This window comes from Rhinopithecus bieti, unplaced genomic scaffold, assembly GCF_001698545.2.
Source record: "Rhinopithecus bieti isolate Rb0 unplaced genomic scaffold, ASM169854v2 scaffold_15146, whole genome shotgun sequence".
In the NCBI taxonomy this organism is placed as follows: domain Eukaryota; kingdom Metazoa; phylum Chordata; class Mammalia; order Primates; family Cercopithecidae; genus Rhinopithecus; species Rhinopithecus bieti.
This window is the reverse complement of record NW_016808195.1, coordinates 823,211-834,548: the sequence shown is the minus strand read 5'-3', so window position 1 is coordinate 834,548 and position 11,338 is coordinate 823,211. Positions and strand designations below refer to the sequence as shown.

General features: G+C 45.1%; 1 protein-coding gene across 11 annotated transcripts in view; it reads left to right on the top strand.

The window, feature by feature from the left end:
• PWWP2A (PWWP domain containing 2A) overlaps window positions 1–11,338 on the top strand; it is a 64,232-nt gene that overhangs the window by 48,286 nt on the left and 4,608 nt on the right. The gene's annotated exons all lie outside the window — the stretch shown is intronic.

Here is an 11,338-nt window from a genome sequence, read left to right as displayed (position 1 = left end):
TTTTTTTTTTTAATTTAAATAATAGAGACGAAGTCTTGCTTTGTTGCCCAGGCTGGTGTCAAACTCCTGGACTCAAGTGATCCTCCTGTCCCGGCCTCCCAAAGTGCTGGGATTATAGGCATGAGCCACTGCACCTGGCCATGATTCTTTTCTCAGAATAAGAAATTATTTGAATAAAGAGTTTTTTTTTTTTTTTTTTTTGGAGACGGAGTCTTGCTCTTGTCGCCCAGGCTGGAGTGCAATGGCATGATCTTGGCTTACTGCACCCTCCCTCTCCCGGGTTCAAGCAATTCTGCCTCAGCCTCCTGAGTAGCTGGGATTACAGGCATGTGCCACAACGCCTCGCTAATTTCGTATTTTTAGTGGAGACAGGGTTTCTCCATGTTGGTCAGGCTGGTCTCGAACTTCTGATCTCAGGTGATCTACCCGCCTCAGCCTCCCAAAGTGCTGAGATTACAGGCATGAGCCACTGTGCCTGGCCAGAATATGTTGTTTTTTAAGGATCCTTTTCTCTAGTGGTTAGCATGCTGCCAAATCTTTGCTTTATTGGAATGAGATTTATTTATTTATTTATTTATTTATTTATTTATTTATTTAGAGACGGAGTCTTGCTCTGTCACCCAGGCTGGAGTGCAGTGGCACGATCTCGGCTCACTGCAACTTCTGCCTCCTGGGTTCAAGCAGTTCTGCCTCAGCCTCCCGAGTAGTTGGGATTACAGGTGCTTGCCCCCATGCCTGGCTAATTTTTGTATTTTTAGTAGGGATGGGGTTTCGCCATGTTGGCCAGGCTGGTCTTGAACTCCTGACCTCAAGTGATCTGCCTACCTCGAGCTCCCAAAGTGCTGGGATTATCGGCGTGAGCCACCACACTTGGCTTGGAATGAAATTTCATGGCCTTAACAATTCCTTTGCTTTGGTACCAAGAAGGTAGTGAGCTTGGGGTGAAGGAGAGTATGATTCAGGAAAACTGTGCCAGAAGAAGAGGGAGCTGGCCAAACACAGTGGGAAGACATTGTCTTTAAGTGTTAAGAGTACTTTCAGGGTTAGCCCTTTCATTATTTCCTTGTGAGGCAAGTTTGTAGAAGCAGCTGTCTAAAGGAGGGAAAGCGGGTTGGTGATGTTCAAAGAAAGATGTTTTTGGCTGGGCGCGGTGGCTCACGCCTGTAATCCCAGCACTTCGGGAGGCCGAGGCGGGTGGATCATGAGGTCAGGAGATCGAGACCATCCTGGCTAACACGGTGAAACCCCATCTCTACTAAAAATACAATAAATCAGCCAGGTGTGGTGGTGGGTGCCTGTAGTCCCAGCTACTCAGGAGGCTGAGGCAGGAGAATGGAGTGAACCCAGGAGGCGGAGCTTGCAGTGAGTCGAGATAGTGCCACTGCACTCCAGCCTGGGCAACAGAGCAAGACTCTGTCTCAAGAAGAAGAAGAAAAAAAAGATATTTTTATACTAATAACCTGCCTTAGTCTAAAGAGGTAGGAGACATGGATTCTGATATCAGTTCTGTCAATGACCTTTGACAGCAAAGTCACACAGTAGCCCCATTGGCAAAATGGGGTGTAGAAATCCATCTTACCAAGCTCTTCAGTTCCTACTCAGCCAAGGCCGAAACCCCTGGGAAGATGTCAGGAATTTTTTTTTTTTTTGAGACGGAGTCTTGCTCTGTCACCCAGGCTGGAGTGCAGTGGTGCGATCTCCACTCACTGCAACCTCCGCCTCCTGGGTTTAAGCGATTCTCCTGCCTCAGCCTCCCAAGTAGCTGGGACTACAGGCATGCGCCACCGCACCCGACTCATTTTTGTATTTTTAGTAGAGACAAGGTTTCACCATGTTGGTCAGGTTGGTCTTGAACTCCTGACCTCGTGATCTGCCCACCTCAGCCTCCCAAAGTGCTGGGATTACAGATGTGAGCCACCGTGCTGGGCCAGGAATTTTTGTTGTTAATTAGAATATAATCCACTGTTTCTGAGTTTTGTTTTAGCTCAGTGCCTAAGTCCTCTGGATCCTGAGTAGGCAGCTCAAAATTTGGGCGATCTTCTACGTAAGTTGAACTGTAACATCATTGTGGAGTGCCCTGACGTAAAAGAGCAGGCTGACATGTTAGTGCCCAGAAAAGCACAGCCAGGGCCTTTAGTAAGAACAGCCTTACAGAAGACAAGGATGGATGGACCCTTCACATGCCTAGATTCGTCTTTCTTAACATCTGTAGGAAATGAGACGGGCCAGACAGGCTTCTGTAGCACAAGCTGAAACTATAATCTCCAGCCTCTGATGCTAATTCAGAATCCAATCAAAGTACCACACTGCCCTAGGAAACTATCAAGCCTTTTCTCCCAGTTAAGTTGATGGGCAAAGTTGCAAACAGCATTTAATTTTGGGGCAATCAAACCACGCCTTACAAACTTGAGATCAAGTACTGTGTATAGCCTACGAAAGCCTACTCCTTTGATTTTTAATTAGTATTTTCCCCACCTTTGTTCCCTTACTCCCATCCCTGAGGAGTTTCAGTTTTGTGGATTTCTGACTTTTGAGTGGGAGGCACCGAGTGGAAGCTGTTTGCCACTGGCTCAGACAGCACGTGGCAGTTGCTGGGTGTGAGTCCAGGTGGGCATGTCTCTGACGTGGACGTCAGTCTGGTACTGTAGGCCGCAGAGGGACAGTGAGATTCCAGTATCTTCAAATCCACCTCTTCACATTTGAAACCAAGAGTTTCTCCAGCAGCCTTTTTGGGTGGGGGTTCCCTTCACATCTGTCATGACGACTGATGGCTGATGAGCCCAGTGCCTAGTAGTGGTTCCCACCTTAATAGACCATATTTTTCTGCAAGCGGAACCGGCAGCTGGGACTGATGGAAATGAAGACTAGCTGACACTGGGTCACTGGCACAGACCACTTGCTGTGGGCTTCCTCGGCAGTGAGGTAGCAGACCCTGCTGTCCCTTAGTGAAGGGGAAAATAGGAGCTTCCAGTTTCCACTTGAGTGAAAGGAAAAAGAAGGCAGGGAATTATATTTCTAGTTCTGGCTGATAGAACTTAACTTTTGTATGATGGCACTTATTCCTAGCTTGCAGATCTCAGAGGACTGGGCAACTAGAAGAAAATTTTATATTACTTTTTTTTTTTTTTTTTTTTGAGATGGAGTTTTGCTGTTGTTGCCCAGGCTGCAGTGCAGTGGCACGTTCTCGGCTCACTGCAATGTCCACTTCCTGGGTTCAAGCAGTTCTTCTGCCTCAGCCTCCCGAGTAGCTGGGGTTACAGACATGCGCCACCACACCCAGCTAATTTTGTATTTTTAGTAGAGACAGGGTTTCACCATGTTGGTCAGGCTGGTCTCGAATTCCTGACCTCAGGTGATCTGCCCGCCTCAGCCTCCCAAAGTGCTGGGATTACAGGCGTGAGCCACCCCGCCTGCGATATTAATGTTTTTATTATAGAATATCTCAGATATTTGTAAAAGCAGACCAGTAAAACAAACCCCTGTATACCCAACCTAGCTTTAACAAGTACCAACTTGTGGCCAGGAATGCTTTGAAATGTAAAAATAGAGAACATCCTCACTCTTTTAGTCGTATTGTTTTGAGACAAGCTCTTGCACAGTTTAGGCTGGAGTGCACTTGTGCAATCCTGGCTCACTGTAGCCTTGACCTCCAGGGCTCAGGCGATCCTCTGACCTCAGCTTCCTGAATAGCTGGGACCACAGATAGACATACTACCAGGCCTGGCTAATTTAAAAATAATCTTTGTAGAGATGGGGGCTCACCATGTTGCCCAGGCTGGTCTTGAACTCCTGGACTCAAGCAGTCCTCCCACTTCAGTCTCCCAAAATGCTGGGACTACAGGCCCAGCCCTCTCACTCATTTTCATAAACTAACTTTTTTTTTGAGACGGAGCCTCGCTGTGTCGCCCAGGCTGGAGTGTAATGGTGCAATCTTGGCTCACTGCAACTTCCGATTCCTGAGTTCAAGTGATTCTCCCACCTCAGCCTCCCGAGTAGCTGGGATTACAGGCACCTGCCATCATGCCTGGCTAATTTTTGATTTATTTATTTATTTTTGAGATGGAGTCTCGCTCTGTTGCCCAGGCTGGAATGCAGGCACCTGCCATCACACCTGGCTAATTTTTGTTTTATTTATTTATGAGATGGAGTCTCACTCTGTTGCCCAGGCTGGAGTGCAGGCGCCTGCCATCACACCTGGCTATTTATTTATTTATTTATGAGACGGAGTCTCGCTCTGTTGCCCAGGTTGGAGTGCAGTGGTGCAGCCATGGCTCACTGAAGCCTCAACCTTGTGGTTCAAGTGGTCTTCCTGCCTTAGCCTGCTGAGTAGCTGGGACTACAGGTATGCACTACCACCCCCAGCTAACACACAAAAAAATTATTTTGTAGTGACAGGGTTTCCCTATATTATCTGTGTGGTTCTGAACTCCTGGGCTCAAGCGATCCTCCCACCTCGCCCTCCGAAGGTGCTGGGATTACAGGCGTGAGCCACTGTGCCCAGCCCGTAAACTGCCCTTGAAGGGTTGTAAGCAGTCGTTCTCATGTGCTGACGTTATTTTCACCCTACTTCTTGGACTGGCTGGTAGCAAGTAATCCATTTTTTTAATTGACTTTTTTTTTCAGAGTCCATGCTAATCTTCTCTGTATCCTTCCAATTTTAGTATATGTGCTGTCGAAGCAAGCACAGTAATCAATTTTTCATTTTCAGAGGCATTAATGGATCTGGTATAGTGTGAGGTCAGGATAGCTCTGCACACAACAGGAGGAAGTCATTGCAAATGATAGCTTCCTTTCCCTGTACAGCTTTTAATTGTGCAGTTCACTGAAGGAACATATTTTTCAGCCACTTCTGGTGGAATGCACACATACTTTTTAAAAGGAAATCCAGGTGATGGAAGGATTAAGCTTGTTACTATCAAGTACCGAGGAAGCAGGCTGGAAAGAATCCCTAACTGAAATCACTTCAAGGAGAGTTGACTAGGATTGTGTGGGTATGTATCAAGTACACAGTATCCACAGATAAGGTTAGAGGAAGAGTTTCTCTTCCCTATCCTCATCCCTCCTGTATTTCTTAAGGGGAGGGACGAGCATAGGGAGGGAACCGGCACAGTAATGAAGGGAAGTGATCACAGAAAACAACAGGAAGGAACATACAATCCCGCTGGCAGTGACCACAGGCTGCAGGCTCATAAGGCTGCATCTGAATGGGGGCTGCGCAGCTGAGCGCCGGCAGCTCCAGCCTTTCCTCTTAAGCCAAGAGCAATCTGGAGAGAGCACAGATAACAAGCAGAGGAAACGGATGAGGGCTCGTCAAGATATTTCCCATCCTATGTGGTGTCTCAGATTTGCACTTTGGTCTTGGGGGATTATTGGACTCTTCCTCTTAAAGACCTTTTCCAAGATTAAAGCAGCCATTAACTTCCACAGCTGTCTTAACAGCCGTCCTCTTGGGTCTGTTATCATAGCCTTTCCCTTTGACATCCCAAGTTTTGCAGAACCGGTGGTAAAAGGATTTGCAGGCTTGCTTAGTTCTTGGGATCAGACCATGCTTGCAAAAATATATCTTCCATCAGGTTTACATCTGACGCCTGCTGCCAGCTTCTCCTCCCACTATCTATTCAGGCAGTAAAATGCCTCTAAAAAGCTCCTGTGCCTAGTCTTCCTGCACCAACTTAGATCCTAGCTTGAAAGTTGAGTGACATGTTACTTACCAGTAGTCTCAGAGGCCAGTTCAGAGACTGAAGGGGCACCAGAAATAACTACTAAGCCCGACAACATCTTTTTCTTTTTGAGACAGGGTCTCACTCCCAGGCTGGAATGCAGTGGTGCCATCTTGGCTCACTACAGCCTTGACTTCCTGGGCTCTGGTGATCCTCCCACCTCAGCCTCCTAAGTAGCTGGGACTACAGGTGTGTACCACCATGCCTGGCTAATGTTTTGTATTTTTACTAAAGATAGGGTTTTGCCATGTTGCCCAGGCTGGTCTCGAACTCCTGGGCTAAAGCTATTCACCCGCGTTGGCCTTCCAAAGTGCTGGGATTATAGGCGTGAGCCACTGCGCCGGGCCAGCAACATTTCTTAAAGCACTCTCCCCTACTTTCAGTTACATAAAACGTTGTAGGAACTGCAACTCTCAGCATTTATGGATGACACAAACATTCATGTCTTTGGCTTTATCCAAGCAGCTCTGAAGGACAGTGTTTGAGGTCTTGTCATTTTGCCGAAGCTCAGATGTATGCCCAGTGCCATGATGTCCCTAAAGTTATAGGAGCATCTGTAACATGTAGGCTTAGCACCTCTCCAGCCTCCACATTTAGACATGGTATAACACTGTCTCCTTAAGTACAGTTATTTGTAAAGTGAGAAGATGTGCGTTTTGCAGGGAATGGGGCAAGGAACAAAAGGCTAAAAATCACCAACCACAACAAACTGGCTGCAGTGCTTGTGATGAAAGGGAAGCACACATGGAAAGGCATATTTCTTTTTCTTTCAGAGACAGGGTCTCTCACTGTTACCCAGGCTGGAGTGTGGTGGCTCGGCCCTAGCTCACTGCAGCCTCGAACTCCTGTGCTCAAGTGATCCTCCTGCCTCAGCCTCCCAACTAGCTGGGGCTACAAGCATGTGCCACCATACCTGACTTGGTTTTAAAACATTTTTTGGTAGAGATGGGGTCTCAGTATGTTGACTAGGCTAAGGTCTCGAAATCCTGGTTTCAAGTAATCCTCCTGCCTCAGCCTCCCAAAGTGTTGGGATTACAGGTGTAAGCCACTGCACCCAGCTAGTTCTTAGAAAAATGGTTGAGGTTTTTAAAATAGGTAAATTTAATGGCATGGATCCATGAGTGAAATGAAGGAATGAACCCACAGTGCACTCTACACAGGAAAACCACCATATGAGTATGAATTTGTTTTAGAAATCCTAATTTCCTGGGGAAGTCTCCTGCAGAGGCCCCAACCAGTGGAAAAGCTGTTCCTGTGAAAACTGGAAAAGTAGTTAAGATACAGTGTGGGAATATACAGAAAACACAAGACTTGATGGAAATGTGGCCTGGAGAAGGTGAGGAGACTGAAACCAAAGGAAAAGTTGGGGAATTTTTAATCCTTGGAAATATCCAAGATGCAAAAAATGAAAACTTAAAAACCAGGAGACAGATGCTTACAGGCCAGGTTGAATGTTCAGCATCTGAGAACATTCTACGTGGCCGTGCAAGACAGGCTAGACTGGCTTAGAGCGACCTTCTTTACAGAATGCTTTTTATTTTTATTATGTATTTATTATTATAGAAATGGGGTCTCGCTATATTGCCCAGGCTGGTCTCAAACTCCTGAGCTGAAGCGATCCTCCTGCCTTGGCCTCCATAAGTGTTGGGATTACGGGCATGAGCCACTGCGCCCAGCCTACAGAATGTTTTGAGCTCCATGGGTATGATTAGTGGATTCATTATTGAGAAACCCTAGCTGAGCCCTCCAAATTTGCCAGAACTACACACTTAACGAATAACACTACTAAGAAAGTTTACTTGAATAACTAGGGCCAGAAACTCCAGGGCGAGGTGGCCACTTCGGGCAATACCGGGTTAAGTTACTGACTTTGATTCAGTGACACCAAGCTGTCGTCTCTGTCTCCCACTGCATTCTTTGGAATGTGAAAAATAGCAAGTAAGCCTTTTTTTTTTTTTTTTTTTTTGAGATAGGTTGGTTTCACTTTGTCACCCAGGCTAGAGTGCAGTTCACTGCAGCCTCGACCTCCTGGGCTCAAGCAATCCTCCTGCCTCAGCCCCTCAATTAGCTGGGACTACAGGCGCACACTACCATACCCAAGTAGTTTTTTGTATTTTTTGTAGAGACGGGGTTTCACCATATTGCCTAGGCTGGTCTTGAACTCCTGAGCTAAAGGAGTCTGCCCGCCTCAGCCTCCCAAAGTGCTAGGATTACAGGACCTGTGCCCGGCTGAGAAAAAATAGCAAGCAAGCCTCCTAAGCTGACATTTGAATTACTTGCTGGGTCTTAACATTTATGGAGATGACTAGTTTCTATTTATCTTGAAGTAACAGATATTGGTTAGTAGTGAAGGAGAAATCTGAAAAAACAGGCACTAAAAGGGCACAGAATTAGAAGACTTTTGAATAGTGATGGTTGTTCACATTAAAACCACCTCTTGTGGAATATCCTTTAATACCAGTTTACTAAGTCTCTAGTACAGTGGTAGCTGCTGGTACTATTAACAACATAAATGTGGCCCTTTCCATGAACTCATGGTCTACTCAGGAGGCAGACGGGAAATAGTAGATAATATTTTAAAGAATGTTTCTCAGAGTCTCCAGGGCAATTCTAAAAGACCAAAAATTATTTTTTTTGAGACAGGGTCTCACTGTGTTACCCAGGCTGGAGTACGGTGGCGTGATCTCAGCTTACTGCAACCTCCGCCTGTCGGGTTCAAGTGATTCCCCTGCCTCAGCTTCCTGGGTAGCTGGGATTACAGGTGCCTGCCACCATGCCCGGCTAATTTTGTATTTTTAGTAGAGACGAGGTTTTGCCATATTGGCCAGGATGGTCTTGAACTCCTGACCTCAGGTGATCCACCTGCCTCAGCCCCCCAGAGTGCCAGGATTACAGGTTTGAGCCACCGCACCCAGCCTCCAAAAATTATTTTGACTCATTGCAATATTGTTGGAATAAGAATATGTACAACGTCACAGTGTTACTACTACCTTAAAAGTAAATTCTGGTATGCTTTTTTGGTGGGGGGTGGGAAGCATCATATAACTTTTTAAAATTTTTTGAGATGGAGGCTTGCTCTGTCACACAGGTAGGAGTGCAGTGGCGTGATCTTGGCTCACTGCAATCTCCAGCTCCTGGGTTCAAGCGATTCTCCTGCCTTAGCCTCCCAAGTAGCTGGGATTACAGGCATGTGCCATTGTGCCTGGCTAATTTTTGTATTTTTAGTAGAGATGGGGTTTCACCATGTTGGTCAGGTTGGTCTTGAACTCCTGACCTCAGGTGATCCGCCCACATTGGCCTCCCAAAGTTCTGAGATTGTAGGTGTGAGCCACGGTACCTGGCCATAGCTTTAAAATCATACATTCTAGCAGCAATAGGCAAATACAGGCCACCTTCCTACCTTAACACTTACTTTCTACTTTTGAACTCTGAAGATTTTCTATGGTCAAACATTTTCAAAAGGTTTGAATATACCTTTTCTTACAAATGTTAGAAGCAGCAAAGTAACAGTGCCCGATAAAAACTCCTTGGCTTAAGCAAACTCACACCTGCTGACATCCTTTCCTTTCCAGACAATGCACTGCTTGGCCCACCCACTGGGAGCATGTAATGTTGGCCTTGTGTAGCATCCTATAAGATTTCAGTGTGATTGAGAGGAAGAGGAGGATGAAGCCTAAGAAACAAAATTTCTACACTCACGGCAATGGTGGTCTTGGGCATCTTCTCTTAACCAAAGCTGTTTCTAGATGAACAAGTCTATTTCCTATTCCTTGGAGACATTGATAGTCCTTCAGGAATCTCAGCCCTGATTTTGCTAAGTCTAAGCCATTGAGCTCAAGGCACAATCTGACAGTAGTTCTCAAAATGTAGTCCCAGGCTCTGTAGGCATTCTGGAGACCCTTTCAAGGTGTCTATCTGGCCAAAACTATTTTCATAATACAAAATTAAAGGGTCTACTTTTTTCACTGTCATCCTGTCAATGACTGCACTGTGATCTCATGACAAACTGAATATAGGAGATGTGAGACTCTTGCTGTTTTCTATCAAGTCACGCATTAAAGAGATTTGCAAAAATGTCACTCTTCTCACTAAAATGTGTCTTTGAGTTGGAAGATTTTTTCATAAAATATAAAAAAAATTCATTAAAACTTTTTTTTTTTTTTTTTTAAAGACAAGGTCTGTGTCACCCAGGATGAAGTACAGCAGTGGGATCATAGCTCACTGCAGTCCTGAACTCCTGGGCTCAAGCAATCAATCCTCCTGCCTCAGCCTCCCAAGTAGCATGAAGCCACTATGCCCAGCTAATTTTTTTTTTTTAAACTTTTTTTTTGTAGAGACGGAACCTTGCTATGTTGCTCAGCCTGGTCTGGAACTCTGGTCTCAAGCAATACTCCCACATTGGCCTCCTAAAGTGCTGTGATTACAGGCATAAACCATCCATCGTTCCTGACCTGACATAAAATTATTTATAGTAACATGAAACATGTTATTTTTTAAAGGGATTAAATACTTTAAAATTTTCTATCAATTTTTAATATACTAAATATTGATACAATGCATGTAAGTGGAAATGCTCTTAAAATTTTTTTTGCAGACTATGAAGGGCTCCTGAAATAAAAGTTTGGGCATGGTGGTTCACACCTATAATCCTAATGCTTTGGGAGGCCAAGGTGGGTGGATCACCTTGAGGCCAGGAGTTTAAGACCAGCTTGGCTAACATGGTGAAACTCTTGTCTCTACTAAAAATACAAAAAATTAGCCAGGTGTGGTGGTACATGTCTGTAATCCCAGGTACTCTGGAGGCTGAGGCAGGAGAATTGCTTGAGCTTGGGAGGCAGAGGTTGCTGTGAGCCAAGATCGCGCCACTGCATTCCAACCTGGGTGACAGAGCAAGACCCCATCTCAAAAAAGAGAAAAAAGATTGAGAACCACTGTCTAGCATAATGCTGGCTGCACAGGAAGCACTCAACACTCACTACCAGACCATCCAGCATTCTGCACGGTATTCATACAACTTGTATGATTTTTCACGCACACATTTTTGGGAAAATTGGATGCCAGATTTAACATAGTTTCTTCTGAGGTTCACTTTGACCAAAAGGAAAAAAAAGATCAAAAGCTTTTAGGAACAGATCAGAAGAATCACATAGTCCTTAACACTGGGAGTATGACTAACTACTGCACGTCACTTACAGAATTATATGTGTAATTTACTTCCAAGATGAAACTTGCATGGCAATGCTTTTGACACTCAAACCAGAGCAACTGCAAGCTTTTCACTAGCATCAACTGATGAGTAGAAAAATATTCTAAAAAAATTTACAAAATATTCTAAAAATATTCTAAAAAAAATACAAAAAAATATTTGACACCTTTGGGTTCATGTAGTTGAAAAGAATATGGTTTTGTTCTGGGATTCATGTACTACCATTCCTTGATGAAGCTATTTTAAGTTAAAAATATTAACATTTGGAGGCCGGGCGCGGTGGCTCAAGCCTGTAATCCCAGCACTTTGGGAGGCCGAGACGGGCGGATCACGAGGTCAGGAGATCGAGACCATCCTGGCTAACACGGTGAAACCCCGTCTCTACTAAAAATACAAAAAAAAACTAGCCGGG